The 16,436-nt window shown below is 36.4% G+C and overlaps 1 long non-coding RNA gene across 1 annotated transcript in view; it reads right to left on the bottom strand.

Moving 5' to 3' along the window:
* The window catches only part of LOC116216444, an 86,028-nt gene extending 72,979 nt beyond the window's left edge, over positions 1 to 13,049 (bottom strand). The window contains exon 1 of the long non-coding RNA XR_004159183.1: positions 12,979 to 13,049. This is a non-coding gene — a long non-coding RNA (uncharacterized LOC116216444). The remainder of the gene's footprint in view (positions 1 to 12,978) is intronic.
* Positions 13,050 to 16,436: the final 3,387 nt, after the last annotated feature.

The raw sequence follows: 16,436 nt of genomic DNA, 5'->3' as shown, positions 1-16,436 counted from the left end.
CACGCTCTTTTTAATGCACCCCAGAATGCCATTGGCCTTTTTTGCCACAAGGGCACACTGCTGGCTCATGGCCAACCTGTCGTCCACCAGGACGCCCAGGTCCCTCTCTGCAGAGCTCCTCTCCAGCAGCTCATCCCCCAGCCTGTATTGGTGCATGCAATTATTCCTCCCTAGGTGTAAGACCCTACACTTGCTTTTGTTGAACCTCAGTTCTTGCTCAACCCTCTTTGGACACAACAAGGAAAGTCCTAGATGCCATGGCATCCCAGGTTGTAGCATTCTCCTTACTTCTTTGGCAAACACAAGCAACACTACAGTGCAAGAAGTCATATTGCTACTGGCTTCAGAAGAAGGTTATAGTTCCAAGGCCTTGAGCAAATCAGGAATTCTTTTCAGCAATTTCCTCTTACTGCCTCTCCTATGCTTTCTTTGTTGTCAACATTTCCTCTGCACATGAATAAAAAACTAATATAACTCTAAGAAATAGTCCAAAGTACATTGTGTTGCCTTTTAGCTATGGAATAAAAAAAAAGAAAAATTACTGTCCATGATTTATTTTATGTTTATAGAGGTGTTAAAGGAATGTTTAAATGTTGTGTTGAAGGGCATGGTTTAGTGAGAACTATTAGTGATAGGTGGACAGTTGGACTGGATGATCTTGCAGATCTTTTCCAACCTTGGTGATTCTATGATTCTATTAGTGAATTATAACATCTTTATCTTTTTCTTTATATATCTAGCATTAGGTTTCTGCTTTAAAATACATATTCCTCATTTATTCTATTACATGAAAATTGCAAAGTTTCAATACGTCGTTTTTAAAAGATCTAGCTAAATACATACTCTCTTCTTTTAGAGAATGAACAGCTTTTGCTTAAGCCTCACGCAAAGCTATTATTCTGCATTAGTGTGTAACAATGGTACAAGAGGATAATCTCCATCACAGCTGAAAGCATGACACTTACTACTTATTAGTGATCCTCTTTAGCTTCAACAACACAACCAAGAAATTCTTAACTACTGACTCAAAGATACAACATTCAAAGCAGCCAGTCTGGGTGTTCCAAAAGTGAATGTGCACCTGTTTTATGAGCAGAAATGTTTAACTAGGAGCTTAATGCTTATAGAGAGATTTCACTCATTTTGGTTAGTTTGTTGAACTAAACATATATAAACCCTGAGGTTAAATCTTGAAACAAAACTCCACATGATTCGGTAGACAATACTGTACCTGTTAAAACTGCATAAGCAATTTCTTCAGTTTATAACTAGCTTTTCTATGTTAATGTTTTATTAGTACTGAATGAAAGCCAGTAATTCCTTCTCTATTGGTTGCTCATTTCTGTTGCAACAGATTACACATCTATCCATCTGAAATGATGGTGCAGCTGTTAGAGATACAAATCTCCATTTTAACTCTAAATCTGCATAGCTAAAACCATCAGAAATTCAGTCAACCCATATTCTGAGGTAGCAATAGCAGCTACTGGTGGAACTCAGACACACTGTGCCTCATTTAACACTTCCTTAATGCACTAAACCTTTTCATACTCTTGCTTCTTCTCTCCTTTAGAATCTCCACAATTCATTTAAATGTTTTCTAGGAAATAAGAATTTACCAACTAACAAAAGCTACTTTGCAAGTTTTTAATATCAGCACTCAGCCACTCACACATATGGCACCTAACCAACCACAGCTTTTGTCACTCAATCACAGCACTAACCAACAGCTTTTTTAAATCTGTCTCGTTCCTGATTTCATAATTAGTGATGTTCGTGATAGCTTAATGCACATACTGTAAAGAACTGGTAATATAACTATCACAAACCTTCCTTCAATTCTTGTGTCAATTGAGGCTATCATGGCAAATAAATATTCAGTACAAGCATCATTGTTCAGTATCACAAACAGCAAGAGGCACATATCAGCAGCACCTAATTTTCATTATTGCACGCACCATTACTCACTCAGTTTGTTGGAGTTGCACCTAAGCCTTCAAATTTGCAAACTTGTCTTTCCCATCGTACACTTATTGCCATTTGTTATCAGTTCAGCTTTATTTGGCAACCCTCAACACCAGCTAATCACTTACTCTACTCTATCTGTTTCATACAATGAGTTAAACTAAATCAAAACTGCTACCTCTAAATTATTGTACAGCCTTAACACTTAAATATTAGTAATACATTATAGAATAAATTGGAGTTACAACTTACTACTACAGTCTCTGTAAAGTTATGGTTGTTCCATACAAACATAAGGACAGTAAAATAACTGAAATAACCAGCCACAGTTAGCCATGAACTATGAAGAGAAATTATTGGCTAAATCAAGTAAAAAACTAAATTCCAGGGACACCAAGACAATTTCAAACAGTGAAGGCCTGGCATCTCCAGAGAGAGAAAGCCTCATTTTTGAGATATAACATACAGCAATGAGCCTGTGTCCTGTTGCTATCAAGCACATCACTGTATTAATGAATTATGGAATTAAAATACATATGAACAAAGAAAACTACAGTAATCCTTCCATGCAATACAATCATTTAATATATCTGATCAGACCTGATTTCTAGAGCAGGGTTCACTTTCTGCATCCACACCAAGGCTACGCAAGCCAAATAATGTTATAAAAAACATTAAATTTATTTTTGAGTTTTGGAGTAAGTCTTCAAAAAAATAAGGTCAAAAGACTAGTCAAGATGGTGAGCACTATAAACAGTTTATATTGCGCATGTGGCTAGTAGTAGGATGGCCTGGAGACAATAACGAGTGCCTGTGTAAGAGAAGTTTTAAATCCAGCCCCATCAGAGCAATAATCCATATCTTCAGTCTACTACTTTTATTCCGCAAGCTTACAGCTGTGAAACCAAGTACCAGCAAAGTTTTGAACTTCCTTTGACCTAGTGAAATAAATCATCCTGCTGTTATGACTCTATGAGGAGCCACTTCTGTTGTACGACATGCAACCAAAACTAAATCCTCACAGCACACTAAGACGAAACAATTTCTAGATACTACCATCCTTGAAGTGCTGATTAAGATCGTGTGCTTTGAAATAAGCCAATAAATAAATAAACAGATCTTTATTCTGTCAGTTTGTAAACCATTAGAAGTCTTCAAGTGGGAAAAATTACTTATTTATAGAAGCACTTGATAATGCACCTGTAGGATCCAAACTTGTTATTATCAATCTGGACAATCTGGACAAAATTGATAAATTAATACAGCAACTTCATGTTTTTCAAGGACAAATAAAAATGAAATAAAAAAATACAATCAGAATTTGTCTGGAATTTATCACTCCAGAGAAGTGTTAGTCAAATTAGTCAAAGTTTTCATATTCATAAAATACTTTAAATCTTTCCTGCCATTGCTGAAATACATCTTTTTCAAATACAATTAGATTTAGCAGTTGTTTGAATAAAGAGGAAAAAAATTCCTTCTTTAAAAAATATTACTACAAATTGATTGATGAAGTTTCCCATCAGCACTTAATAAATAATAGGACTTTTTTTTAATCCTCAGAAGATTAAGCATTTTCTTTCAATACATGAAATCATATCAAGTCTCTAGAACACAAACTTTCCCAGCTTTAGGCTTGACATTCTGTTTTATTGCCACAGAGGATGATGTTCTCTGAATTATTACTTCTTCATCTTCAAATATAATTAAAAAGCAGTCAAAGTTCCTTAAAGTAAAGATGACATTTCCTAAAGGCTTTATTTACTCAGTTTTATTCATCTGCCCTCTCATCAGTCCCTCACTGCAGCTGTACTCATGCAGTCTGTGAAGGATCTTTAGCTTGCATAGCACCCAAACTTGCTTTAATCTTTGCCATCTCTTCCACAAACAGCTATCTTTTCTAATACAAAATACTCGTGATTGGCTATTTAATTAAACAGATATCACTTGGCTGTTATTCACATCCCAATAATTGAAACCTTGTCTTTCCCCACCACTTTCCCCCTTCCAGAGCCTCAAATACATTGATTGTAAACCTGTCAAGCTGCCTTTCATCTTCCCTGCTTACTGTGGGTCTTCGTTGGTTAGCATTTGAATTCAACTTTTTTCCTATCCCAACTTATCTCACAATGTGCAGTGCCGAATGTTCAGTTCTTACACTGAACCTGCATCCTCACTACTTATGGCTGTTATTATTAAAGTGTCAATGAATATTAAATAACAGGGTGCATCTCCTCTACTTTTCATCATATTTCTGATAGAGTTCACACAACAGTGAAAGGTTTGTTTTCTCAGTTACTTAGCTGCACAATAGATCAATTATATGCTCTTTAAATAGCCAAGCTTTATTTAATTCATGCTGCAGTCCATTTCACACCTTGTTGAACTCTTTTCTGCCTATCATTATAATAAAGGAGTTTTCTCATTAATTTGACTCAGACTGTTGAAATATTTTGCTTAACATGTCGTCTAGTATTACTTAGAACAAATTTGTTGTAAAACCTTATGAACAATAATCTGTCAGACATTAAAAGAACAGCAAGATATGTTTCACTTTCAAATAACTATCAGTTCAACTTGATAGGCTTCTGAATTAGTGATCCTGTAGCGAAGTTTAACCACAAGTAACTAACATGCAAATAATGAGTATTTGACCTGTTTCTAATTTCATTTTCCTTCATATGTTCCCAGGAGTTTAAGATTTTGAGACTTCAGGATAGTAAAGGTGGAAGGACAGACAAGTACAGGCATCTTTTTTTGTGTTAGATGCATTAGCAATTATAGATTTTTAAAAATAAGCAGTAGTATAACACTATACTTTGCAAAATTGTAGCCATTAATTTGCTCGAGAGTCTAGATATATTGGACAATAACTCAGAAGATATGGACTCATATCAGCTTAATCATGATTTTACTGCAAAGACAAAGGTAATTTAGCATTCCTCACTGTTTTCCTTGCTGCATTTCTTGCTTATTACTTCATATTAGCTTTGGAAGATAAAGACAATCACCAACAAGAAACTTGTGCTATTGAAAGAAAGAGCTTTTAATACATAACATAGTTTTTACAGACTCTACCAGAGATACAGAGAAGGAATACCTACTTTCTAAACTATTGGTCTTTTGTCCTATTTCTAAACCAAGCATAAACACAGCTATGATTTTAAACTGTATTCATGCTCTTTGGAAACTGAGCATGAAAAACTCAAAGGATAGAAGAGCTGTAATATCTAAGAAGGCTTATTCCAGACTCTTGGCCTCACACATTTGGCTGCAACTTCATTATATTATATTCTTTTGGCACAGGGTATGCCCTTCTGCAGAGGATTAGGATGTGGAAGCCCAAAACACACTAATTGGAAACAGAGCAAAGTACATCCAATTTGAAGCTCACGGGCTGCATGTAGCCCGGCATAGCTCAATGTGGCCCATCCCATCATGGGAACCAGCCTCAGACACATACTCATTGCTCAGCACCAACCAAACATTGATGCTCTATTACCACTGTTTCAGCTGAAATCAAAGCAGGAGGAGGATGCCTTGGAGTCCTGAGTCACGTTATGTCAAATAATTATATGCATTTGGATACACTGGCTAAACACAGTCTTGTGAACAGCGAAAAATATGAAGCTGTGCTGTTTAGATTAAGGAATTTGAGAAATGCTTCAAAATTACTGGAAAAAAAAAAAATCAATTTATATTTGTGACTCCATTTCAGTGGAAATAAATACATTAGCTGCAAATTTCCAAATGGATTGTATGGAGCTGCAATCAGATATTCAACTAAAAATTTGATCATGTCTCTTTACCAGGCTGTTATAAGATCTCTCTTAACAGAGAAAGATACATCTCACTTCACAATTAGCCTTGTTCAAGTCATCACTTTTTGGCAGTACTCACATTTGTGAACAAATATTGTCAAGGATAAAGAAAGTACAGGAAGAGTAAAGTTTTAATCAAAAATCTCTGACAAACATCTTGACAGCTCACTAAGAATGGCAACAACTGAGCTAGCCTGTTGCGTTAGTCTCACAAAAACACAGTCAAGTATCTCACTAGTTTTATGTTTTGTTGCTTTCTTTTTTTATATATATTAATAATAACAGTTAATATAAGTCTTCTTACTTACATATGTTAACTATATTATATATTTTACACGGGCATTACTTTCACCGCAGCCTACATATATGCTGCCTAAAATAATTCCTCTTTATTCACACAGCACACTTCTCCCAGAAAATTCTTTAGACATTGTTTCAACATTATAACATGTGATTATCAACAAAGGAACTTCCTGAGGCAGTACACTGAAACAGGTGTCTTAAAAATCACTTTGTGTTTGGTTTTTCAGTTATTAATCTTTTTTGCACATAATGAACAACTGCAAATAAAGAAGTTGCAGACATTTAAATGTCTACATGAGTACACAGTGATTTGGGAACAGATTTATCATCTTCACTCTAGTCATGAAAGTGCTTACTACTGTAAGTCTAAGCTACAGGTCATAAACAAAGCTTTTTGGACTGATGAAAAACCAGCACACCCCAAATTGATCTGAATTTATGACACCTGTTCACTTTATAGCAATTTTCAATACTACAAGATACCATCACCAGCAGGACTCCTAGAGGAAAAGAAACTTATCAGATAGTGGGACCTTACTTGCACCCCCTTTCCCCTCCATAACAAACAGTTCTGGCTCAGCATCGAGGCAAGTTGGCAGATCACATCAGCCTGGGCAGCACCGTTTTGAGCACTGCACTTCTTCCCTGATTAAGCAATGAACATTCACACAAGCTTCTGCCAGTCTGGCACCTAGAAAGTGAATGCACTCCACATCATACATACATTTATCAGTGTTCTTCCCATTCACCAGCTAACATTAAATGTAATAGTCTGAGAAACATATCAGTCAGTAAGAAGTACTAGATGGACATAATAATAGTCCAACCATTAAGCAACATACTCATACTTCAGGCAGTGATTTCTGTACATAGCACCTACTATATAAATTCCAAATTTTAATTTTTACAGAGCTTCTGTTGTGGGAAATTTAATAGAAAAACTGCAGAAGTTTAGAATAACAGATGTGGTCACTGTAATATTATTACAATTAATTTATACAGATAATTGTCTAATGATGCAAATCTGACGGACACTGATTAACACAAAGACAAAAATGGTACTGATTGTCCTTCAATTGCACTATTTCAGATCAAGCAAACAGACACTACATTAGTCATAAAATAAATAAATTGCTAAGCATATCTTCTAAAACAGTTCAGTGTTAACAGAAATGTAATATTACAGTTCACTATAAAGTAAATCCCAATGCACTGATTTTCTCAGAAAGACCTGGAGTTCAAGCTTACAGTCATAGCTTCTGAATGCATAAAGTAAAGCGTACAGCAAAATATATCTGAAAAACAACAAAAATTTACCTCTGAGATATATGAATTGCTTTGCATGAATGCTCTTGGACATATTCTGTTTTTCTTAGAATCAAGCAAAACAAAATAAAGCCAGGTAGAAAACAATTCTGTAACTCATATTTCAAGGCATTTATGAAAACCCTAATGGACAATACTTAGACTACATTATCCTTAAAAATAAAAATATTAGAAAAGTCTTTTACTTTTAAACTGGTTAGTAAGTTCACATACATTTAAACTCTGCTTCTTCAGTAAAAAGCACTGGTTGTCTTGTTTTTGTTAAATGAAATGTATTCAAGTGGAATAGGAGCTGACCTTGTCTTTCTTCATCTCCTTACTTCATTCTGTATGTTGTCCTTAAAACCTACTTTCACAGTCAGTAGAGGAACATCTGACTAATAAGTCTCTCACCTGACTGGGGAAATAAAAAGCCCTGGAGCAACGTATAGTGTGGTTGTTATGATTGTACCAGAACTAAAGCACAGTTCAGGACAATCCTATAATACTTTCACCTGTTCCTTAAAAAAAAAAAAAAAAAGAAAGGGAAACTAGTTCTTGTTGGTGTTGTTATTACATATCACGACAATGTACTTAGTGTTTCTGTCTACCACTAATGTACTAGAGTAACTAGAGGAAATTCCTTTTTCCTGATGTAAAAACTGAGTAAAGTCCCAAGAAAAATCAACTGTAAAAAAATTCTGGTTCTCCACTGTTGCAAAAGGAAGCTTTCTAATATTTCAGTTTCCACTACCACACTGCAGGACAACGGGGCACCATACAAGAGCAGATCAAACTTGTTACCTGGAGATTTCAAATGGCTCTACAATCACTGGTGAAATAAAATACAAAAAGTCTTACCCTGACTCTTTAAGGAAATACTCTGTGGTAGTATTCTGAAGGCCTCTGGATGGATTATTAATCCTATAAAACTGCAACCCCTCAGGATATCAGTGCAACTATCATGACACAGCTTGACAGCCAAATCATTTTTATCTGTCTTCCAGATGGATAGTGAAGGGAAGCATTGCCAGGAGATAAGATCTCCCTTTAACTGCAAAGCAGTACTATGGGAAGGATAGTTGGGAAACTGATGTTTTTCATTCATATTCTAAGTTGAAATTTTAGAATGTTACCTCTATCTAGTTCTTGTTATACAATACTATATCACATCTTACAGAAAGAAAATGTTAACTGTCCTAAAGAATGCTAAATGTAAAAAAAGCTGTCATAAACTTATATGCATTGTGAGAAAGCATTTATATCTCTTTTCAAAAGGCTTTCTCACAAAACAGTATTTATTCCCCCAAAATAGACATGTCCTGGGAATCACCTGCTGTATTTCTCAAACACTACAAAAGAATTGCAGAGGGTTAGGAGAGAATACCATTAATTAATGGTTTAATTTCATGAAGTGCATAATTGTAACACTCTACCTCAGCATGTAATCTTTTCCCATACATTTAACTTCCTGGTATAAAGGGAGTGAAGCGCGTTGTATTTGCAACATGCTTCTCAAAACTACTAACTGTACTCCTCTTCACAGGGAAACGGTTTAGGGTACATCAGGTGATCAGCATTGTGCTTCTCATTCTTCAGGCACAGATCCCTTCTAATAAGTCTTTAAAATATAAATAAAGGAAAATTTGATGCTTCACAGGCCAAATAATTTTGGTAGCAGATTTACTGTATACATATTGCTTTGCAACATCAAATATTTATTTGCAATATCTGATATTGTAACGATATAAGTTATAATAAAGAAAACATCCATAAAATTACAGAATCACTTGAACAGAAATCCCAATTTTCTGTTTATTTTGTTTCTAGCTGTTAGGAATAAATGCAGCTCAGCTCAAATTAGAGGATGCAGTCTCAAACCTATTCAATAGCTGACTTCATTGTATTACTTCCCATCATGCTGTTACACTTAGTAAAAGCACCTTCGCAGCAGAACTCTTGTCCAAATAAACCTTCACCTTGCCTCAGTTGCTTATGACGTTGCAAAAGAACTGCATAGAATCATTTGAATTGGAAAAGATCTTTAAAAATCATCTAGTCAAACTCCGCTTCAGTGAACAGGGACACCTACAGCTAGATCAAGTTTCCCAGAGTCCCATCCAGCCTGACACTGAGTATCTTCAAGGATGCGGCTTCTACACCTCTCTGGACAACCTGTTCCAGTGCCTCATCACCCTTATTGTAAAAAACTTCTTCCTTATATTCATTGTACAGTCTTTGCTTTCAGCTGTCCTAATATGAGCTCCATAAAAGCCAGGTACTGGGAGCCTCAAGTGATGTTAATTTTGGTAAGCATTTCCTATCAAGCATTGACTATACCATAATTATTTCTTTTCAACTGGAATTCTAAGTAAGTTCTTTAAGTTAAGTTGCATCTTCATATTTTCCAACTTTCTAAGAAATGTCACCTCTTTGTTTACGGGACCTATTTGAACTTACCGAGTGCATAAAGGACCACATTTTTAAACTTGCCTTTGGAAATCCATATTTTTATTTTTTTTTTTTCACATGCACTATGATAACAGACTCACAATTGTTATGATTCCTTCCAAGCTTAGACCTAATTTGAGAAAAACTGTTATAATGTAGAAGTTGTATATCAAATTATACCTCTCAAAAATCTAAAGGTCACACCATATCATTTTAATGAACTTCTAAGCCTAAAGAAAACAGGAAACAATAAACAGTGGATATCAAATATTCACTGTTTAATGACTATTCTCAGATGACCATGGTCTCTTTCCAATGTGATCACTGTACCACCATGAGTTCATTATACATTTGGCACAGGACAGCACACTGGCACAGCTGAAACTGCCTTTGTTTCAATTCCTTTGCTGATACCCTCTTATTTCTAGCTAATTTTACTCTGCCATTTCTATTGTAAAATTTTGAGATTGTGCAAACAGATGAGTCTTTGCCCTGTTGTATAATTAAAATGGTCTGGGCTAAAACACTGTCCTCCCTGACGTGCTTATGCATTCTGACTCCACTTCCTGTTCTAAGATGCTACTCTTATTTTACATCCATCCTCTCTTTATAAACAGAGGTCTCTAGTAATTCAGAGGCAAATCTGTATTTGCAGAAGCCTTAACTAAAATGAATGCTGCAAGTGTGAATCTTTTCTGCTGATAGGAAGTTCTTGGATTCCTTAAACTTTCTGTGGGCTGAATCCATCTCTGCTGAGCCTGTCTCTGTACAGCAGTCAGAACTTGACAGTGCAGATCAGCATCTCTCATCTCCAAGCTGCTTCATCTCTATACCACATTCTGTTTTGGCTCCATCTGGAATTTCTTAAGACACTTTCTCTGTCAGCAAGATATTCAAAGATGACAAAATTCAGTTTTTTTGCTCAAGCATGCTCTGTGCTGCAAAGGCTGTGGGATCTGGCTGACTCAGAAATTCAGCACTCAAAGAGAACTTGTCAGAAAACAAGCAGCACAATATTTCTTTTTTCTCATTTGTAGGTTACGTTAGCTATTTCTCATAATCAAAGACCATTTGATCAAACACCAGTGGTAGAATACAACACAAGAAGTGGAAAAGGATGCAACACGCTAGCATCTACCAGTGATATGTTCTTCATTTCTTTTCATCTCAGTTCTGTGAGAAACAGCTCATTAGCTCTTAAAACTTGCTTGGCTCAAAACATTTCCCAGAAGCTTGCTGTTGGACACCTGCATGTTCTTTAGGTGAAAGCATCCATTTGAGTGCACCTGTGAGAACATAGCCTGATAGAGGTTCTTTTAAGTTTAGTCTAGTCAGCTGTGGCTGACTAACCTGCCTGACTGCATAGTATCGATTAAAATGGTTAAAGGATTACTGCTTCACTGCTCTAGACGTTTTAGATTGACATGCATAAGCTCACACCATGTAGTAGGAAAGTTGAGGACACTAACATTGAATATTGCCCAGATTTACTCCTTTCCCCTGCTTTCTTCCCAGGGCAGCTCATCACAATTGTCTGTACTTTGTTTGGTTAATTACTCATGATTTTGCCTTTGCTAGAAAAATTGAAACATTATAGGGATTTCTCAAACACAGAAAACTGTTTTTATAATACCTCTTCTAATCAAGCAGCAATTATGTTATTCCCTACTACTACTATGAGCACGGTGACCCAGCCAGTCATGTTCTGGCAGAAACAGAGGAAAAAATACATAGCAACACTAACTACGCCATAGAAACAACAGCTGTAAAACAAAAGGAAAATTCACAGAAAGATTTTGAATGCTTATACTTGGCCATTTCACTGCTTTGGCTTCTATCATTTCAGCAAAAAAAGATTCTATGGGGAAAAAAAAGTTTTGACTGAAACAATAAGCACGTTAATTGTATTAAAAGTATTTAAAATGAAAGAAAGAAAGAAAAGGTTAAAATTGTAAAGCCAGATGATAGTCAACTGGGAAACCAGCCAGGAACAGGTTGCCTAAAAGAAACAAAGAGGTGCAGTGCTTATCACTGGTTCTGAATTGAAACTGCAAAATAGCAGTCAACCCTTCAGGGCGGCTAATAAGCCAGAAATGAACTTTAATGATTTTTTTTAATTAATGCCAGTAAATGAGGAAGTACATTTATATACTGTTAAGTCAGATCTCTACTTTTCTGTCAAGTTAATACTAGCACACAAGTCACTGGCACAAAGCCAAGCTTTGCAATAGAACCCTACAGCTGTTGCAAAAGACTCTTCTTGCTTCTAGTCTCCTACGCTGCTTTTGTTTCCTCCGTTCTACATCTGTTTTTGTATGTTTTGTATCTGTTAGATATCTTATTCTCTTTTCCCATATCCTAAACCACTACGTTTCCAATCCCTGTTCTTCTTTCCCTCCTCCCACTTGCCTATAACAGTACCCTGGATCTTCCTAAGGTTGCCCTCTGCCTCCTCCATATGCCAGTAATGGCTTTACTCCTCAGTCCTTTATTTCTTTATTTCTTAATATTCTCAACTGCCCTCCTCTCAGCTGATACCTTTGTCCTCCTGCACATAGCCAAGGTAAACTCTAAGAGTGCAGGTCCCCACATATTATTGTCACCATCTGTCCTGAAGTCTGTTGTCACAGAGGCCTCAAGCAGTGAGAAGAAATCATTGTGGATAAAATGACTTCAGCTGGAAAGAAATGTAGCTAATTACTAAATTGCATTCTCAAGCAAAGCAGCTCAGAGATTTTCTGTGAAGCTTAAGACTGACAGCATATCCAACATTTCAGCAAATACACAATTCCCATTCTGGCATTCCTTCTGTGAAGAACAGCACTCAATATGTGTATTTCCTTATAGTCTGGTGCTTCTTCAGGATTTTCTGTCTTCTTTTAAGAAAATGCCACTTTTCTGATGTTAGTAGTGGGTTTCAGTGCATTGTGCTCAAGAGGCTGTACAGCTTAAACCAGTATCTCTTTACTTCTACTTAGTGTCTATTCCGGATGGAACCACTTGCAGGAGCATTGCAGTAATTTGGGCTTTGCATTTTTTATTGCTGCCTTTAATTTTCATTAGAGATAATGTTACAGCTAGAGAGTTTATCATGGCAAAAATGGGAAAAGAAACAAACAGAAGAAATGCTCACCTGTGCCCAAAGATCTAGATCCACAGGGAAGATTCTACAGAGAAGAGATCTCCAGAAAGAGACCCTTCCCTAATGGCAGTCAGCCCTTAAATGAGGTCTAGGAGAGGTGCAGCCAGGCTCCACCACTTCCGGTCACATAGTTGAATTGCTTTCACCTGTGCTCCCACGGCTGACTCAGTCCTTGCCTCAGGTGATCAATCAGTGGTTCAGGCCTGACTCAACAGTTCCCATACAGATAGTTAAAGAGTAAATTTGTCTTGCAGGATTTCGTATAGTCAGATTGCTCATTCGTTATGCCTCTTCAAAGATAAGCTAAAACTCAGCCATACTATGCTGATCTGAAAATCATATATTTTTTTATTAATCCAAATGGATATCCCTTGGCTGGGTTTCTATTTATATATTCCCAGAAAACACAAGAATGCATGTTTGTGTACAGCCTTACTGTACATATTACCTGTTTTCATACATGTTATGATCAGGAAAATTCCTTTCTAAAAAACACTACCATATGCCTTTTCAAGCACTCATTCAGGAGATGGGTACATCAAGGATTTCACCACCTGTTTTTCTTTCTTAAATAGTAGCATGAGGGCATAAAGTCATTAAGAATCCTCTACCTCTCGTCATTTAAAGTGTTACTTCATTTCCTTTCACACTGCCAAATCATGTCAGTAAAGAAAGCGGAATGGCAGGAATATATAATTCTGACATTTTGCTTTAAGAATGAGATTTCATACTAACCATGCCGTATGGAAAACAACATTACCTAGAGGTTTAGAAGAACAATAATTCAAGGAATCCCCTCAAGCTACTATCTACAAAAACAAAGAGGTTATTTCTGCTTCAATATTTCTCTCCAGAAAGTTTTGTTCTAGTATTTGAAGGAATGCATGATATTTTCAAGTTCTATTTAATTTTGGAGGGTGATGGTTTTATAAAAACTAAGTTAATGAATTCAGTTACACTAAGGATGAAATCCGTGTTATATAACACAGTTCTGCCCTAATTAGTTAGCTTCACAAAAATTTACACATAATTCAAAGAAACAACAACAGAGGCCTGAACCATGTGTTTAACTCACCTCAGCTAGTCCTATGAGTCCTACGAGCAGAGATGCATGTGGGAACACAAACCCCAAGATTTTATTCTTTTTTTTTCTCATTTTTTATTGTTATTGTTCAGCTAAAACAGCAAATTCCAGAAGTCAAAAGGTGTAGCATTATAGACAAATCTTTGTGCAGACAAGTTCTCCTGAACAAATAAATAATGAAAGTTATTAATAGCCAGACAAGATGTTACAGAAGCCATGTCCAGCCTACAGACTGGCCTGGCCCAACCTGTGGCAACACCCTGTGGCCTTTCAGAGGGTTGCTCCAAAAGTAATGCCCCCGTTTTTACAATATTTGTCCACAACATCAGAGCTGGATGTTGGTGGTATGGCAGTAGGGGCTGAACCTTTCCACGAATATTCCATTCCATTTTGTTGCCATGTGCTAGATGACAGCAGAGGAGCAGTCTGATAGAATGGCATCTAATCTGAAAGTGCTCATGAAGCAAAGGTCACTGAATTCTTCCATGATGAAATAATGATACCCACTATATTCATTAATTCATGAACACTTGTTGAATGTTTATAACAACCAACAGTGGAGGTGAGCACAGTGAGGCAGTGGGTGGTGCGTTTCAGCAGTGGCAACAGTGACAGCAAGTCACCTCAGTTGGCACAGATTTTTAAGAGCGCACATGCAAGTTCGTTCATTGCTGGCAAAAACGGACATCTCATGGTGCTGACTATGTTGAAAAATAGTGCTTTGTACCTGAGAATTTGTTCTATCAAATAGTGTTGTTATGCTCTTTGTGTATGTTGTAGTTTCCATGGAAACAAATAGGAGGCATTACATAAAAAGATAGATCTGTGTGCTACATTGCTATACGGAATCACATCCTTAGGAGAACACCTCTAAGTTTATCAAGTCCAACCACTAACCAAGCACTGCCAGGTCTACTATTAAATCATGCCTCGAAGCAACCCACGTGTGTGTCTTTTAAATACCTCCAGGGAGCAGCAGTGTGCACATGGCAGCACCAGCTCCTTTTTGGGTAAGAAGAAGACATTGTCTATGGACCTCCAAGCCTCACAGAGTCACTCAGCATAATGCAGGAACAAGTCAGAGTGAGCCAGGCTCTGTCAGTGACCCAATAAAAGCAGTGAGGGCCATGCAATCACAATCCATCTCCTGGTGATGTCATAGCCTCTTTCTCAATGACATCATTTGGGTTGGTACTAAGGTCATCAAGCCCAATCAAAAGCCTAGAACTGCCAAGTCTACCATTAAATCAGACTTGTCCAACCCATGGCCCTGGACAGCCAGTAATATAGCCCTAAAAGTTTTTAACATTATTATGTAATTTTTTGTGATATTTCTAATGAGTCAGCTGCATGTAGCACAAGCATGGAGTGTGCAGATGACAAAAGAACACTGCAGAGTGGAGGGCAGAGTGCAGTGCTAACCCCAATTCTCACACTGCCACACACATCAGTTGAATCAAAACCCGTGTGTGCCATACATTATATGCCCTTATGCCTCTTGGCAGGTAAATGCAGTGATTATTGATAATAATATTTCAACACACCGACACATGAGTGTACTTGTGAAGACATGCCTTTTTTCTTATAAAGCAAACATGTACATTTTCTTATATAATTATTGAACTTGGGATTGTGTTATTTTTATGAATAATTTAATAAGTCAACACATTCACTTTGAAATATATATCCAGAATATTTATCCAGTGCTGACAAATTTTGTAACTTTCAACATCTTCAAAGTGAAAATCTACTTATCTGGGCTGTGTTTCAAACCATCACAGCATTCTAAATGAAACTTATGTTAAAGCAAGCTCAAGTTAGGGCAAATAACTGTATGTTTGGCTAAACATAGTCCTGTGAACAACAGATAATATGCAGCCATAATTTCCATTTTGATAAATGAATTGGAAAGTAATTATTAAGATTTCAAAAAAAAAAAATCATCACTTTTTTGTATATTTGCAACTCCATTTTCATTCAACATAAATAAATTACCTGTAAATTTTCAAATGGAATATACAGAGCTGCAATCAGACATTGAACTCAAAGAAAAAAAAATCATCATGTCACTTTACCAAATTTTTATAAGACCTCTCTTACCAGAGAAAGATATTTCTCTCTCTTCACAGTCACTCCTTACACATGTCATTGCTTTTGGCACTACATAGATTTGTGAATAACTATTTTCAAGGGTGAAGCACAGGAAGAGTAAAATTTCATCAAACATCTCTGATGAATACCTTGAGAGCTCACTAAGAATTGTAACCACTTCCATCAAACCAGACACTGATGCATTAGTTTCAAAAAACAAGGTCTAATATTCCGCTAGTTTTATGTTTTTGTTGCTCTCTTTTTATGTTTTAAT

The sequence above is a fragment of the Meleagris gallopavo genome, chromosome 3 (genome assembly GCF_000146605.3).
Source record: "Meleagris gallopavo isolate NT-WF06-2002-E0010 breed Aviagen turkey brand Nicholas breeding stock chromosome 3, Turkey_5.1, whole genome shotgun sequence".
Classification (NCBI taxonomy): domain Eukaryota; kingdom Metazoa; phylum Chordata; class Aves; order Galliformes; family Phasianidae; genus Meleagris; species Meleagris gallopavo.
This window is presented reverse-complemented; position numbering and strand designations above follow the sequence as displayed.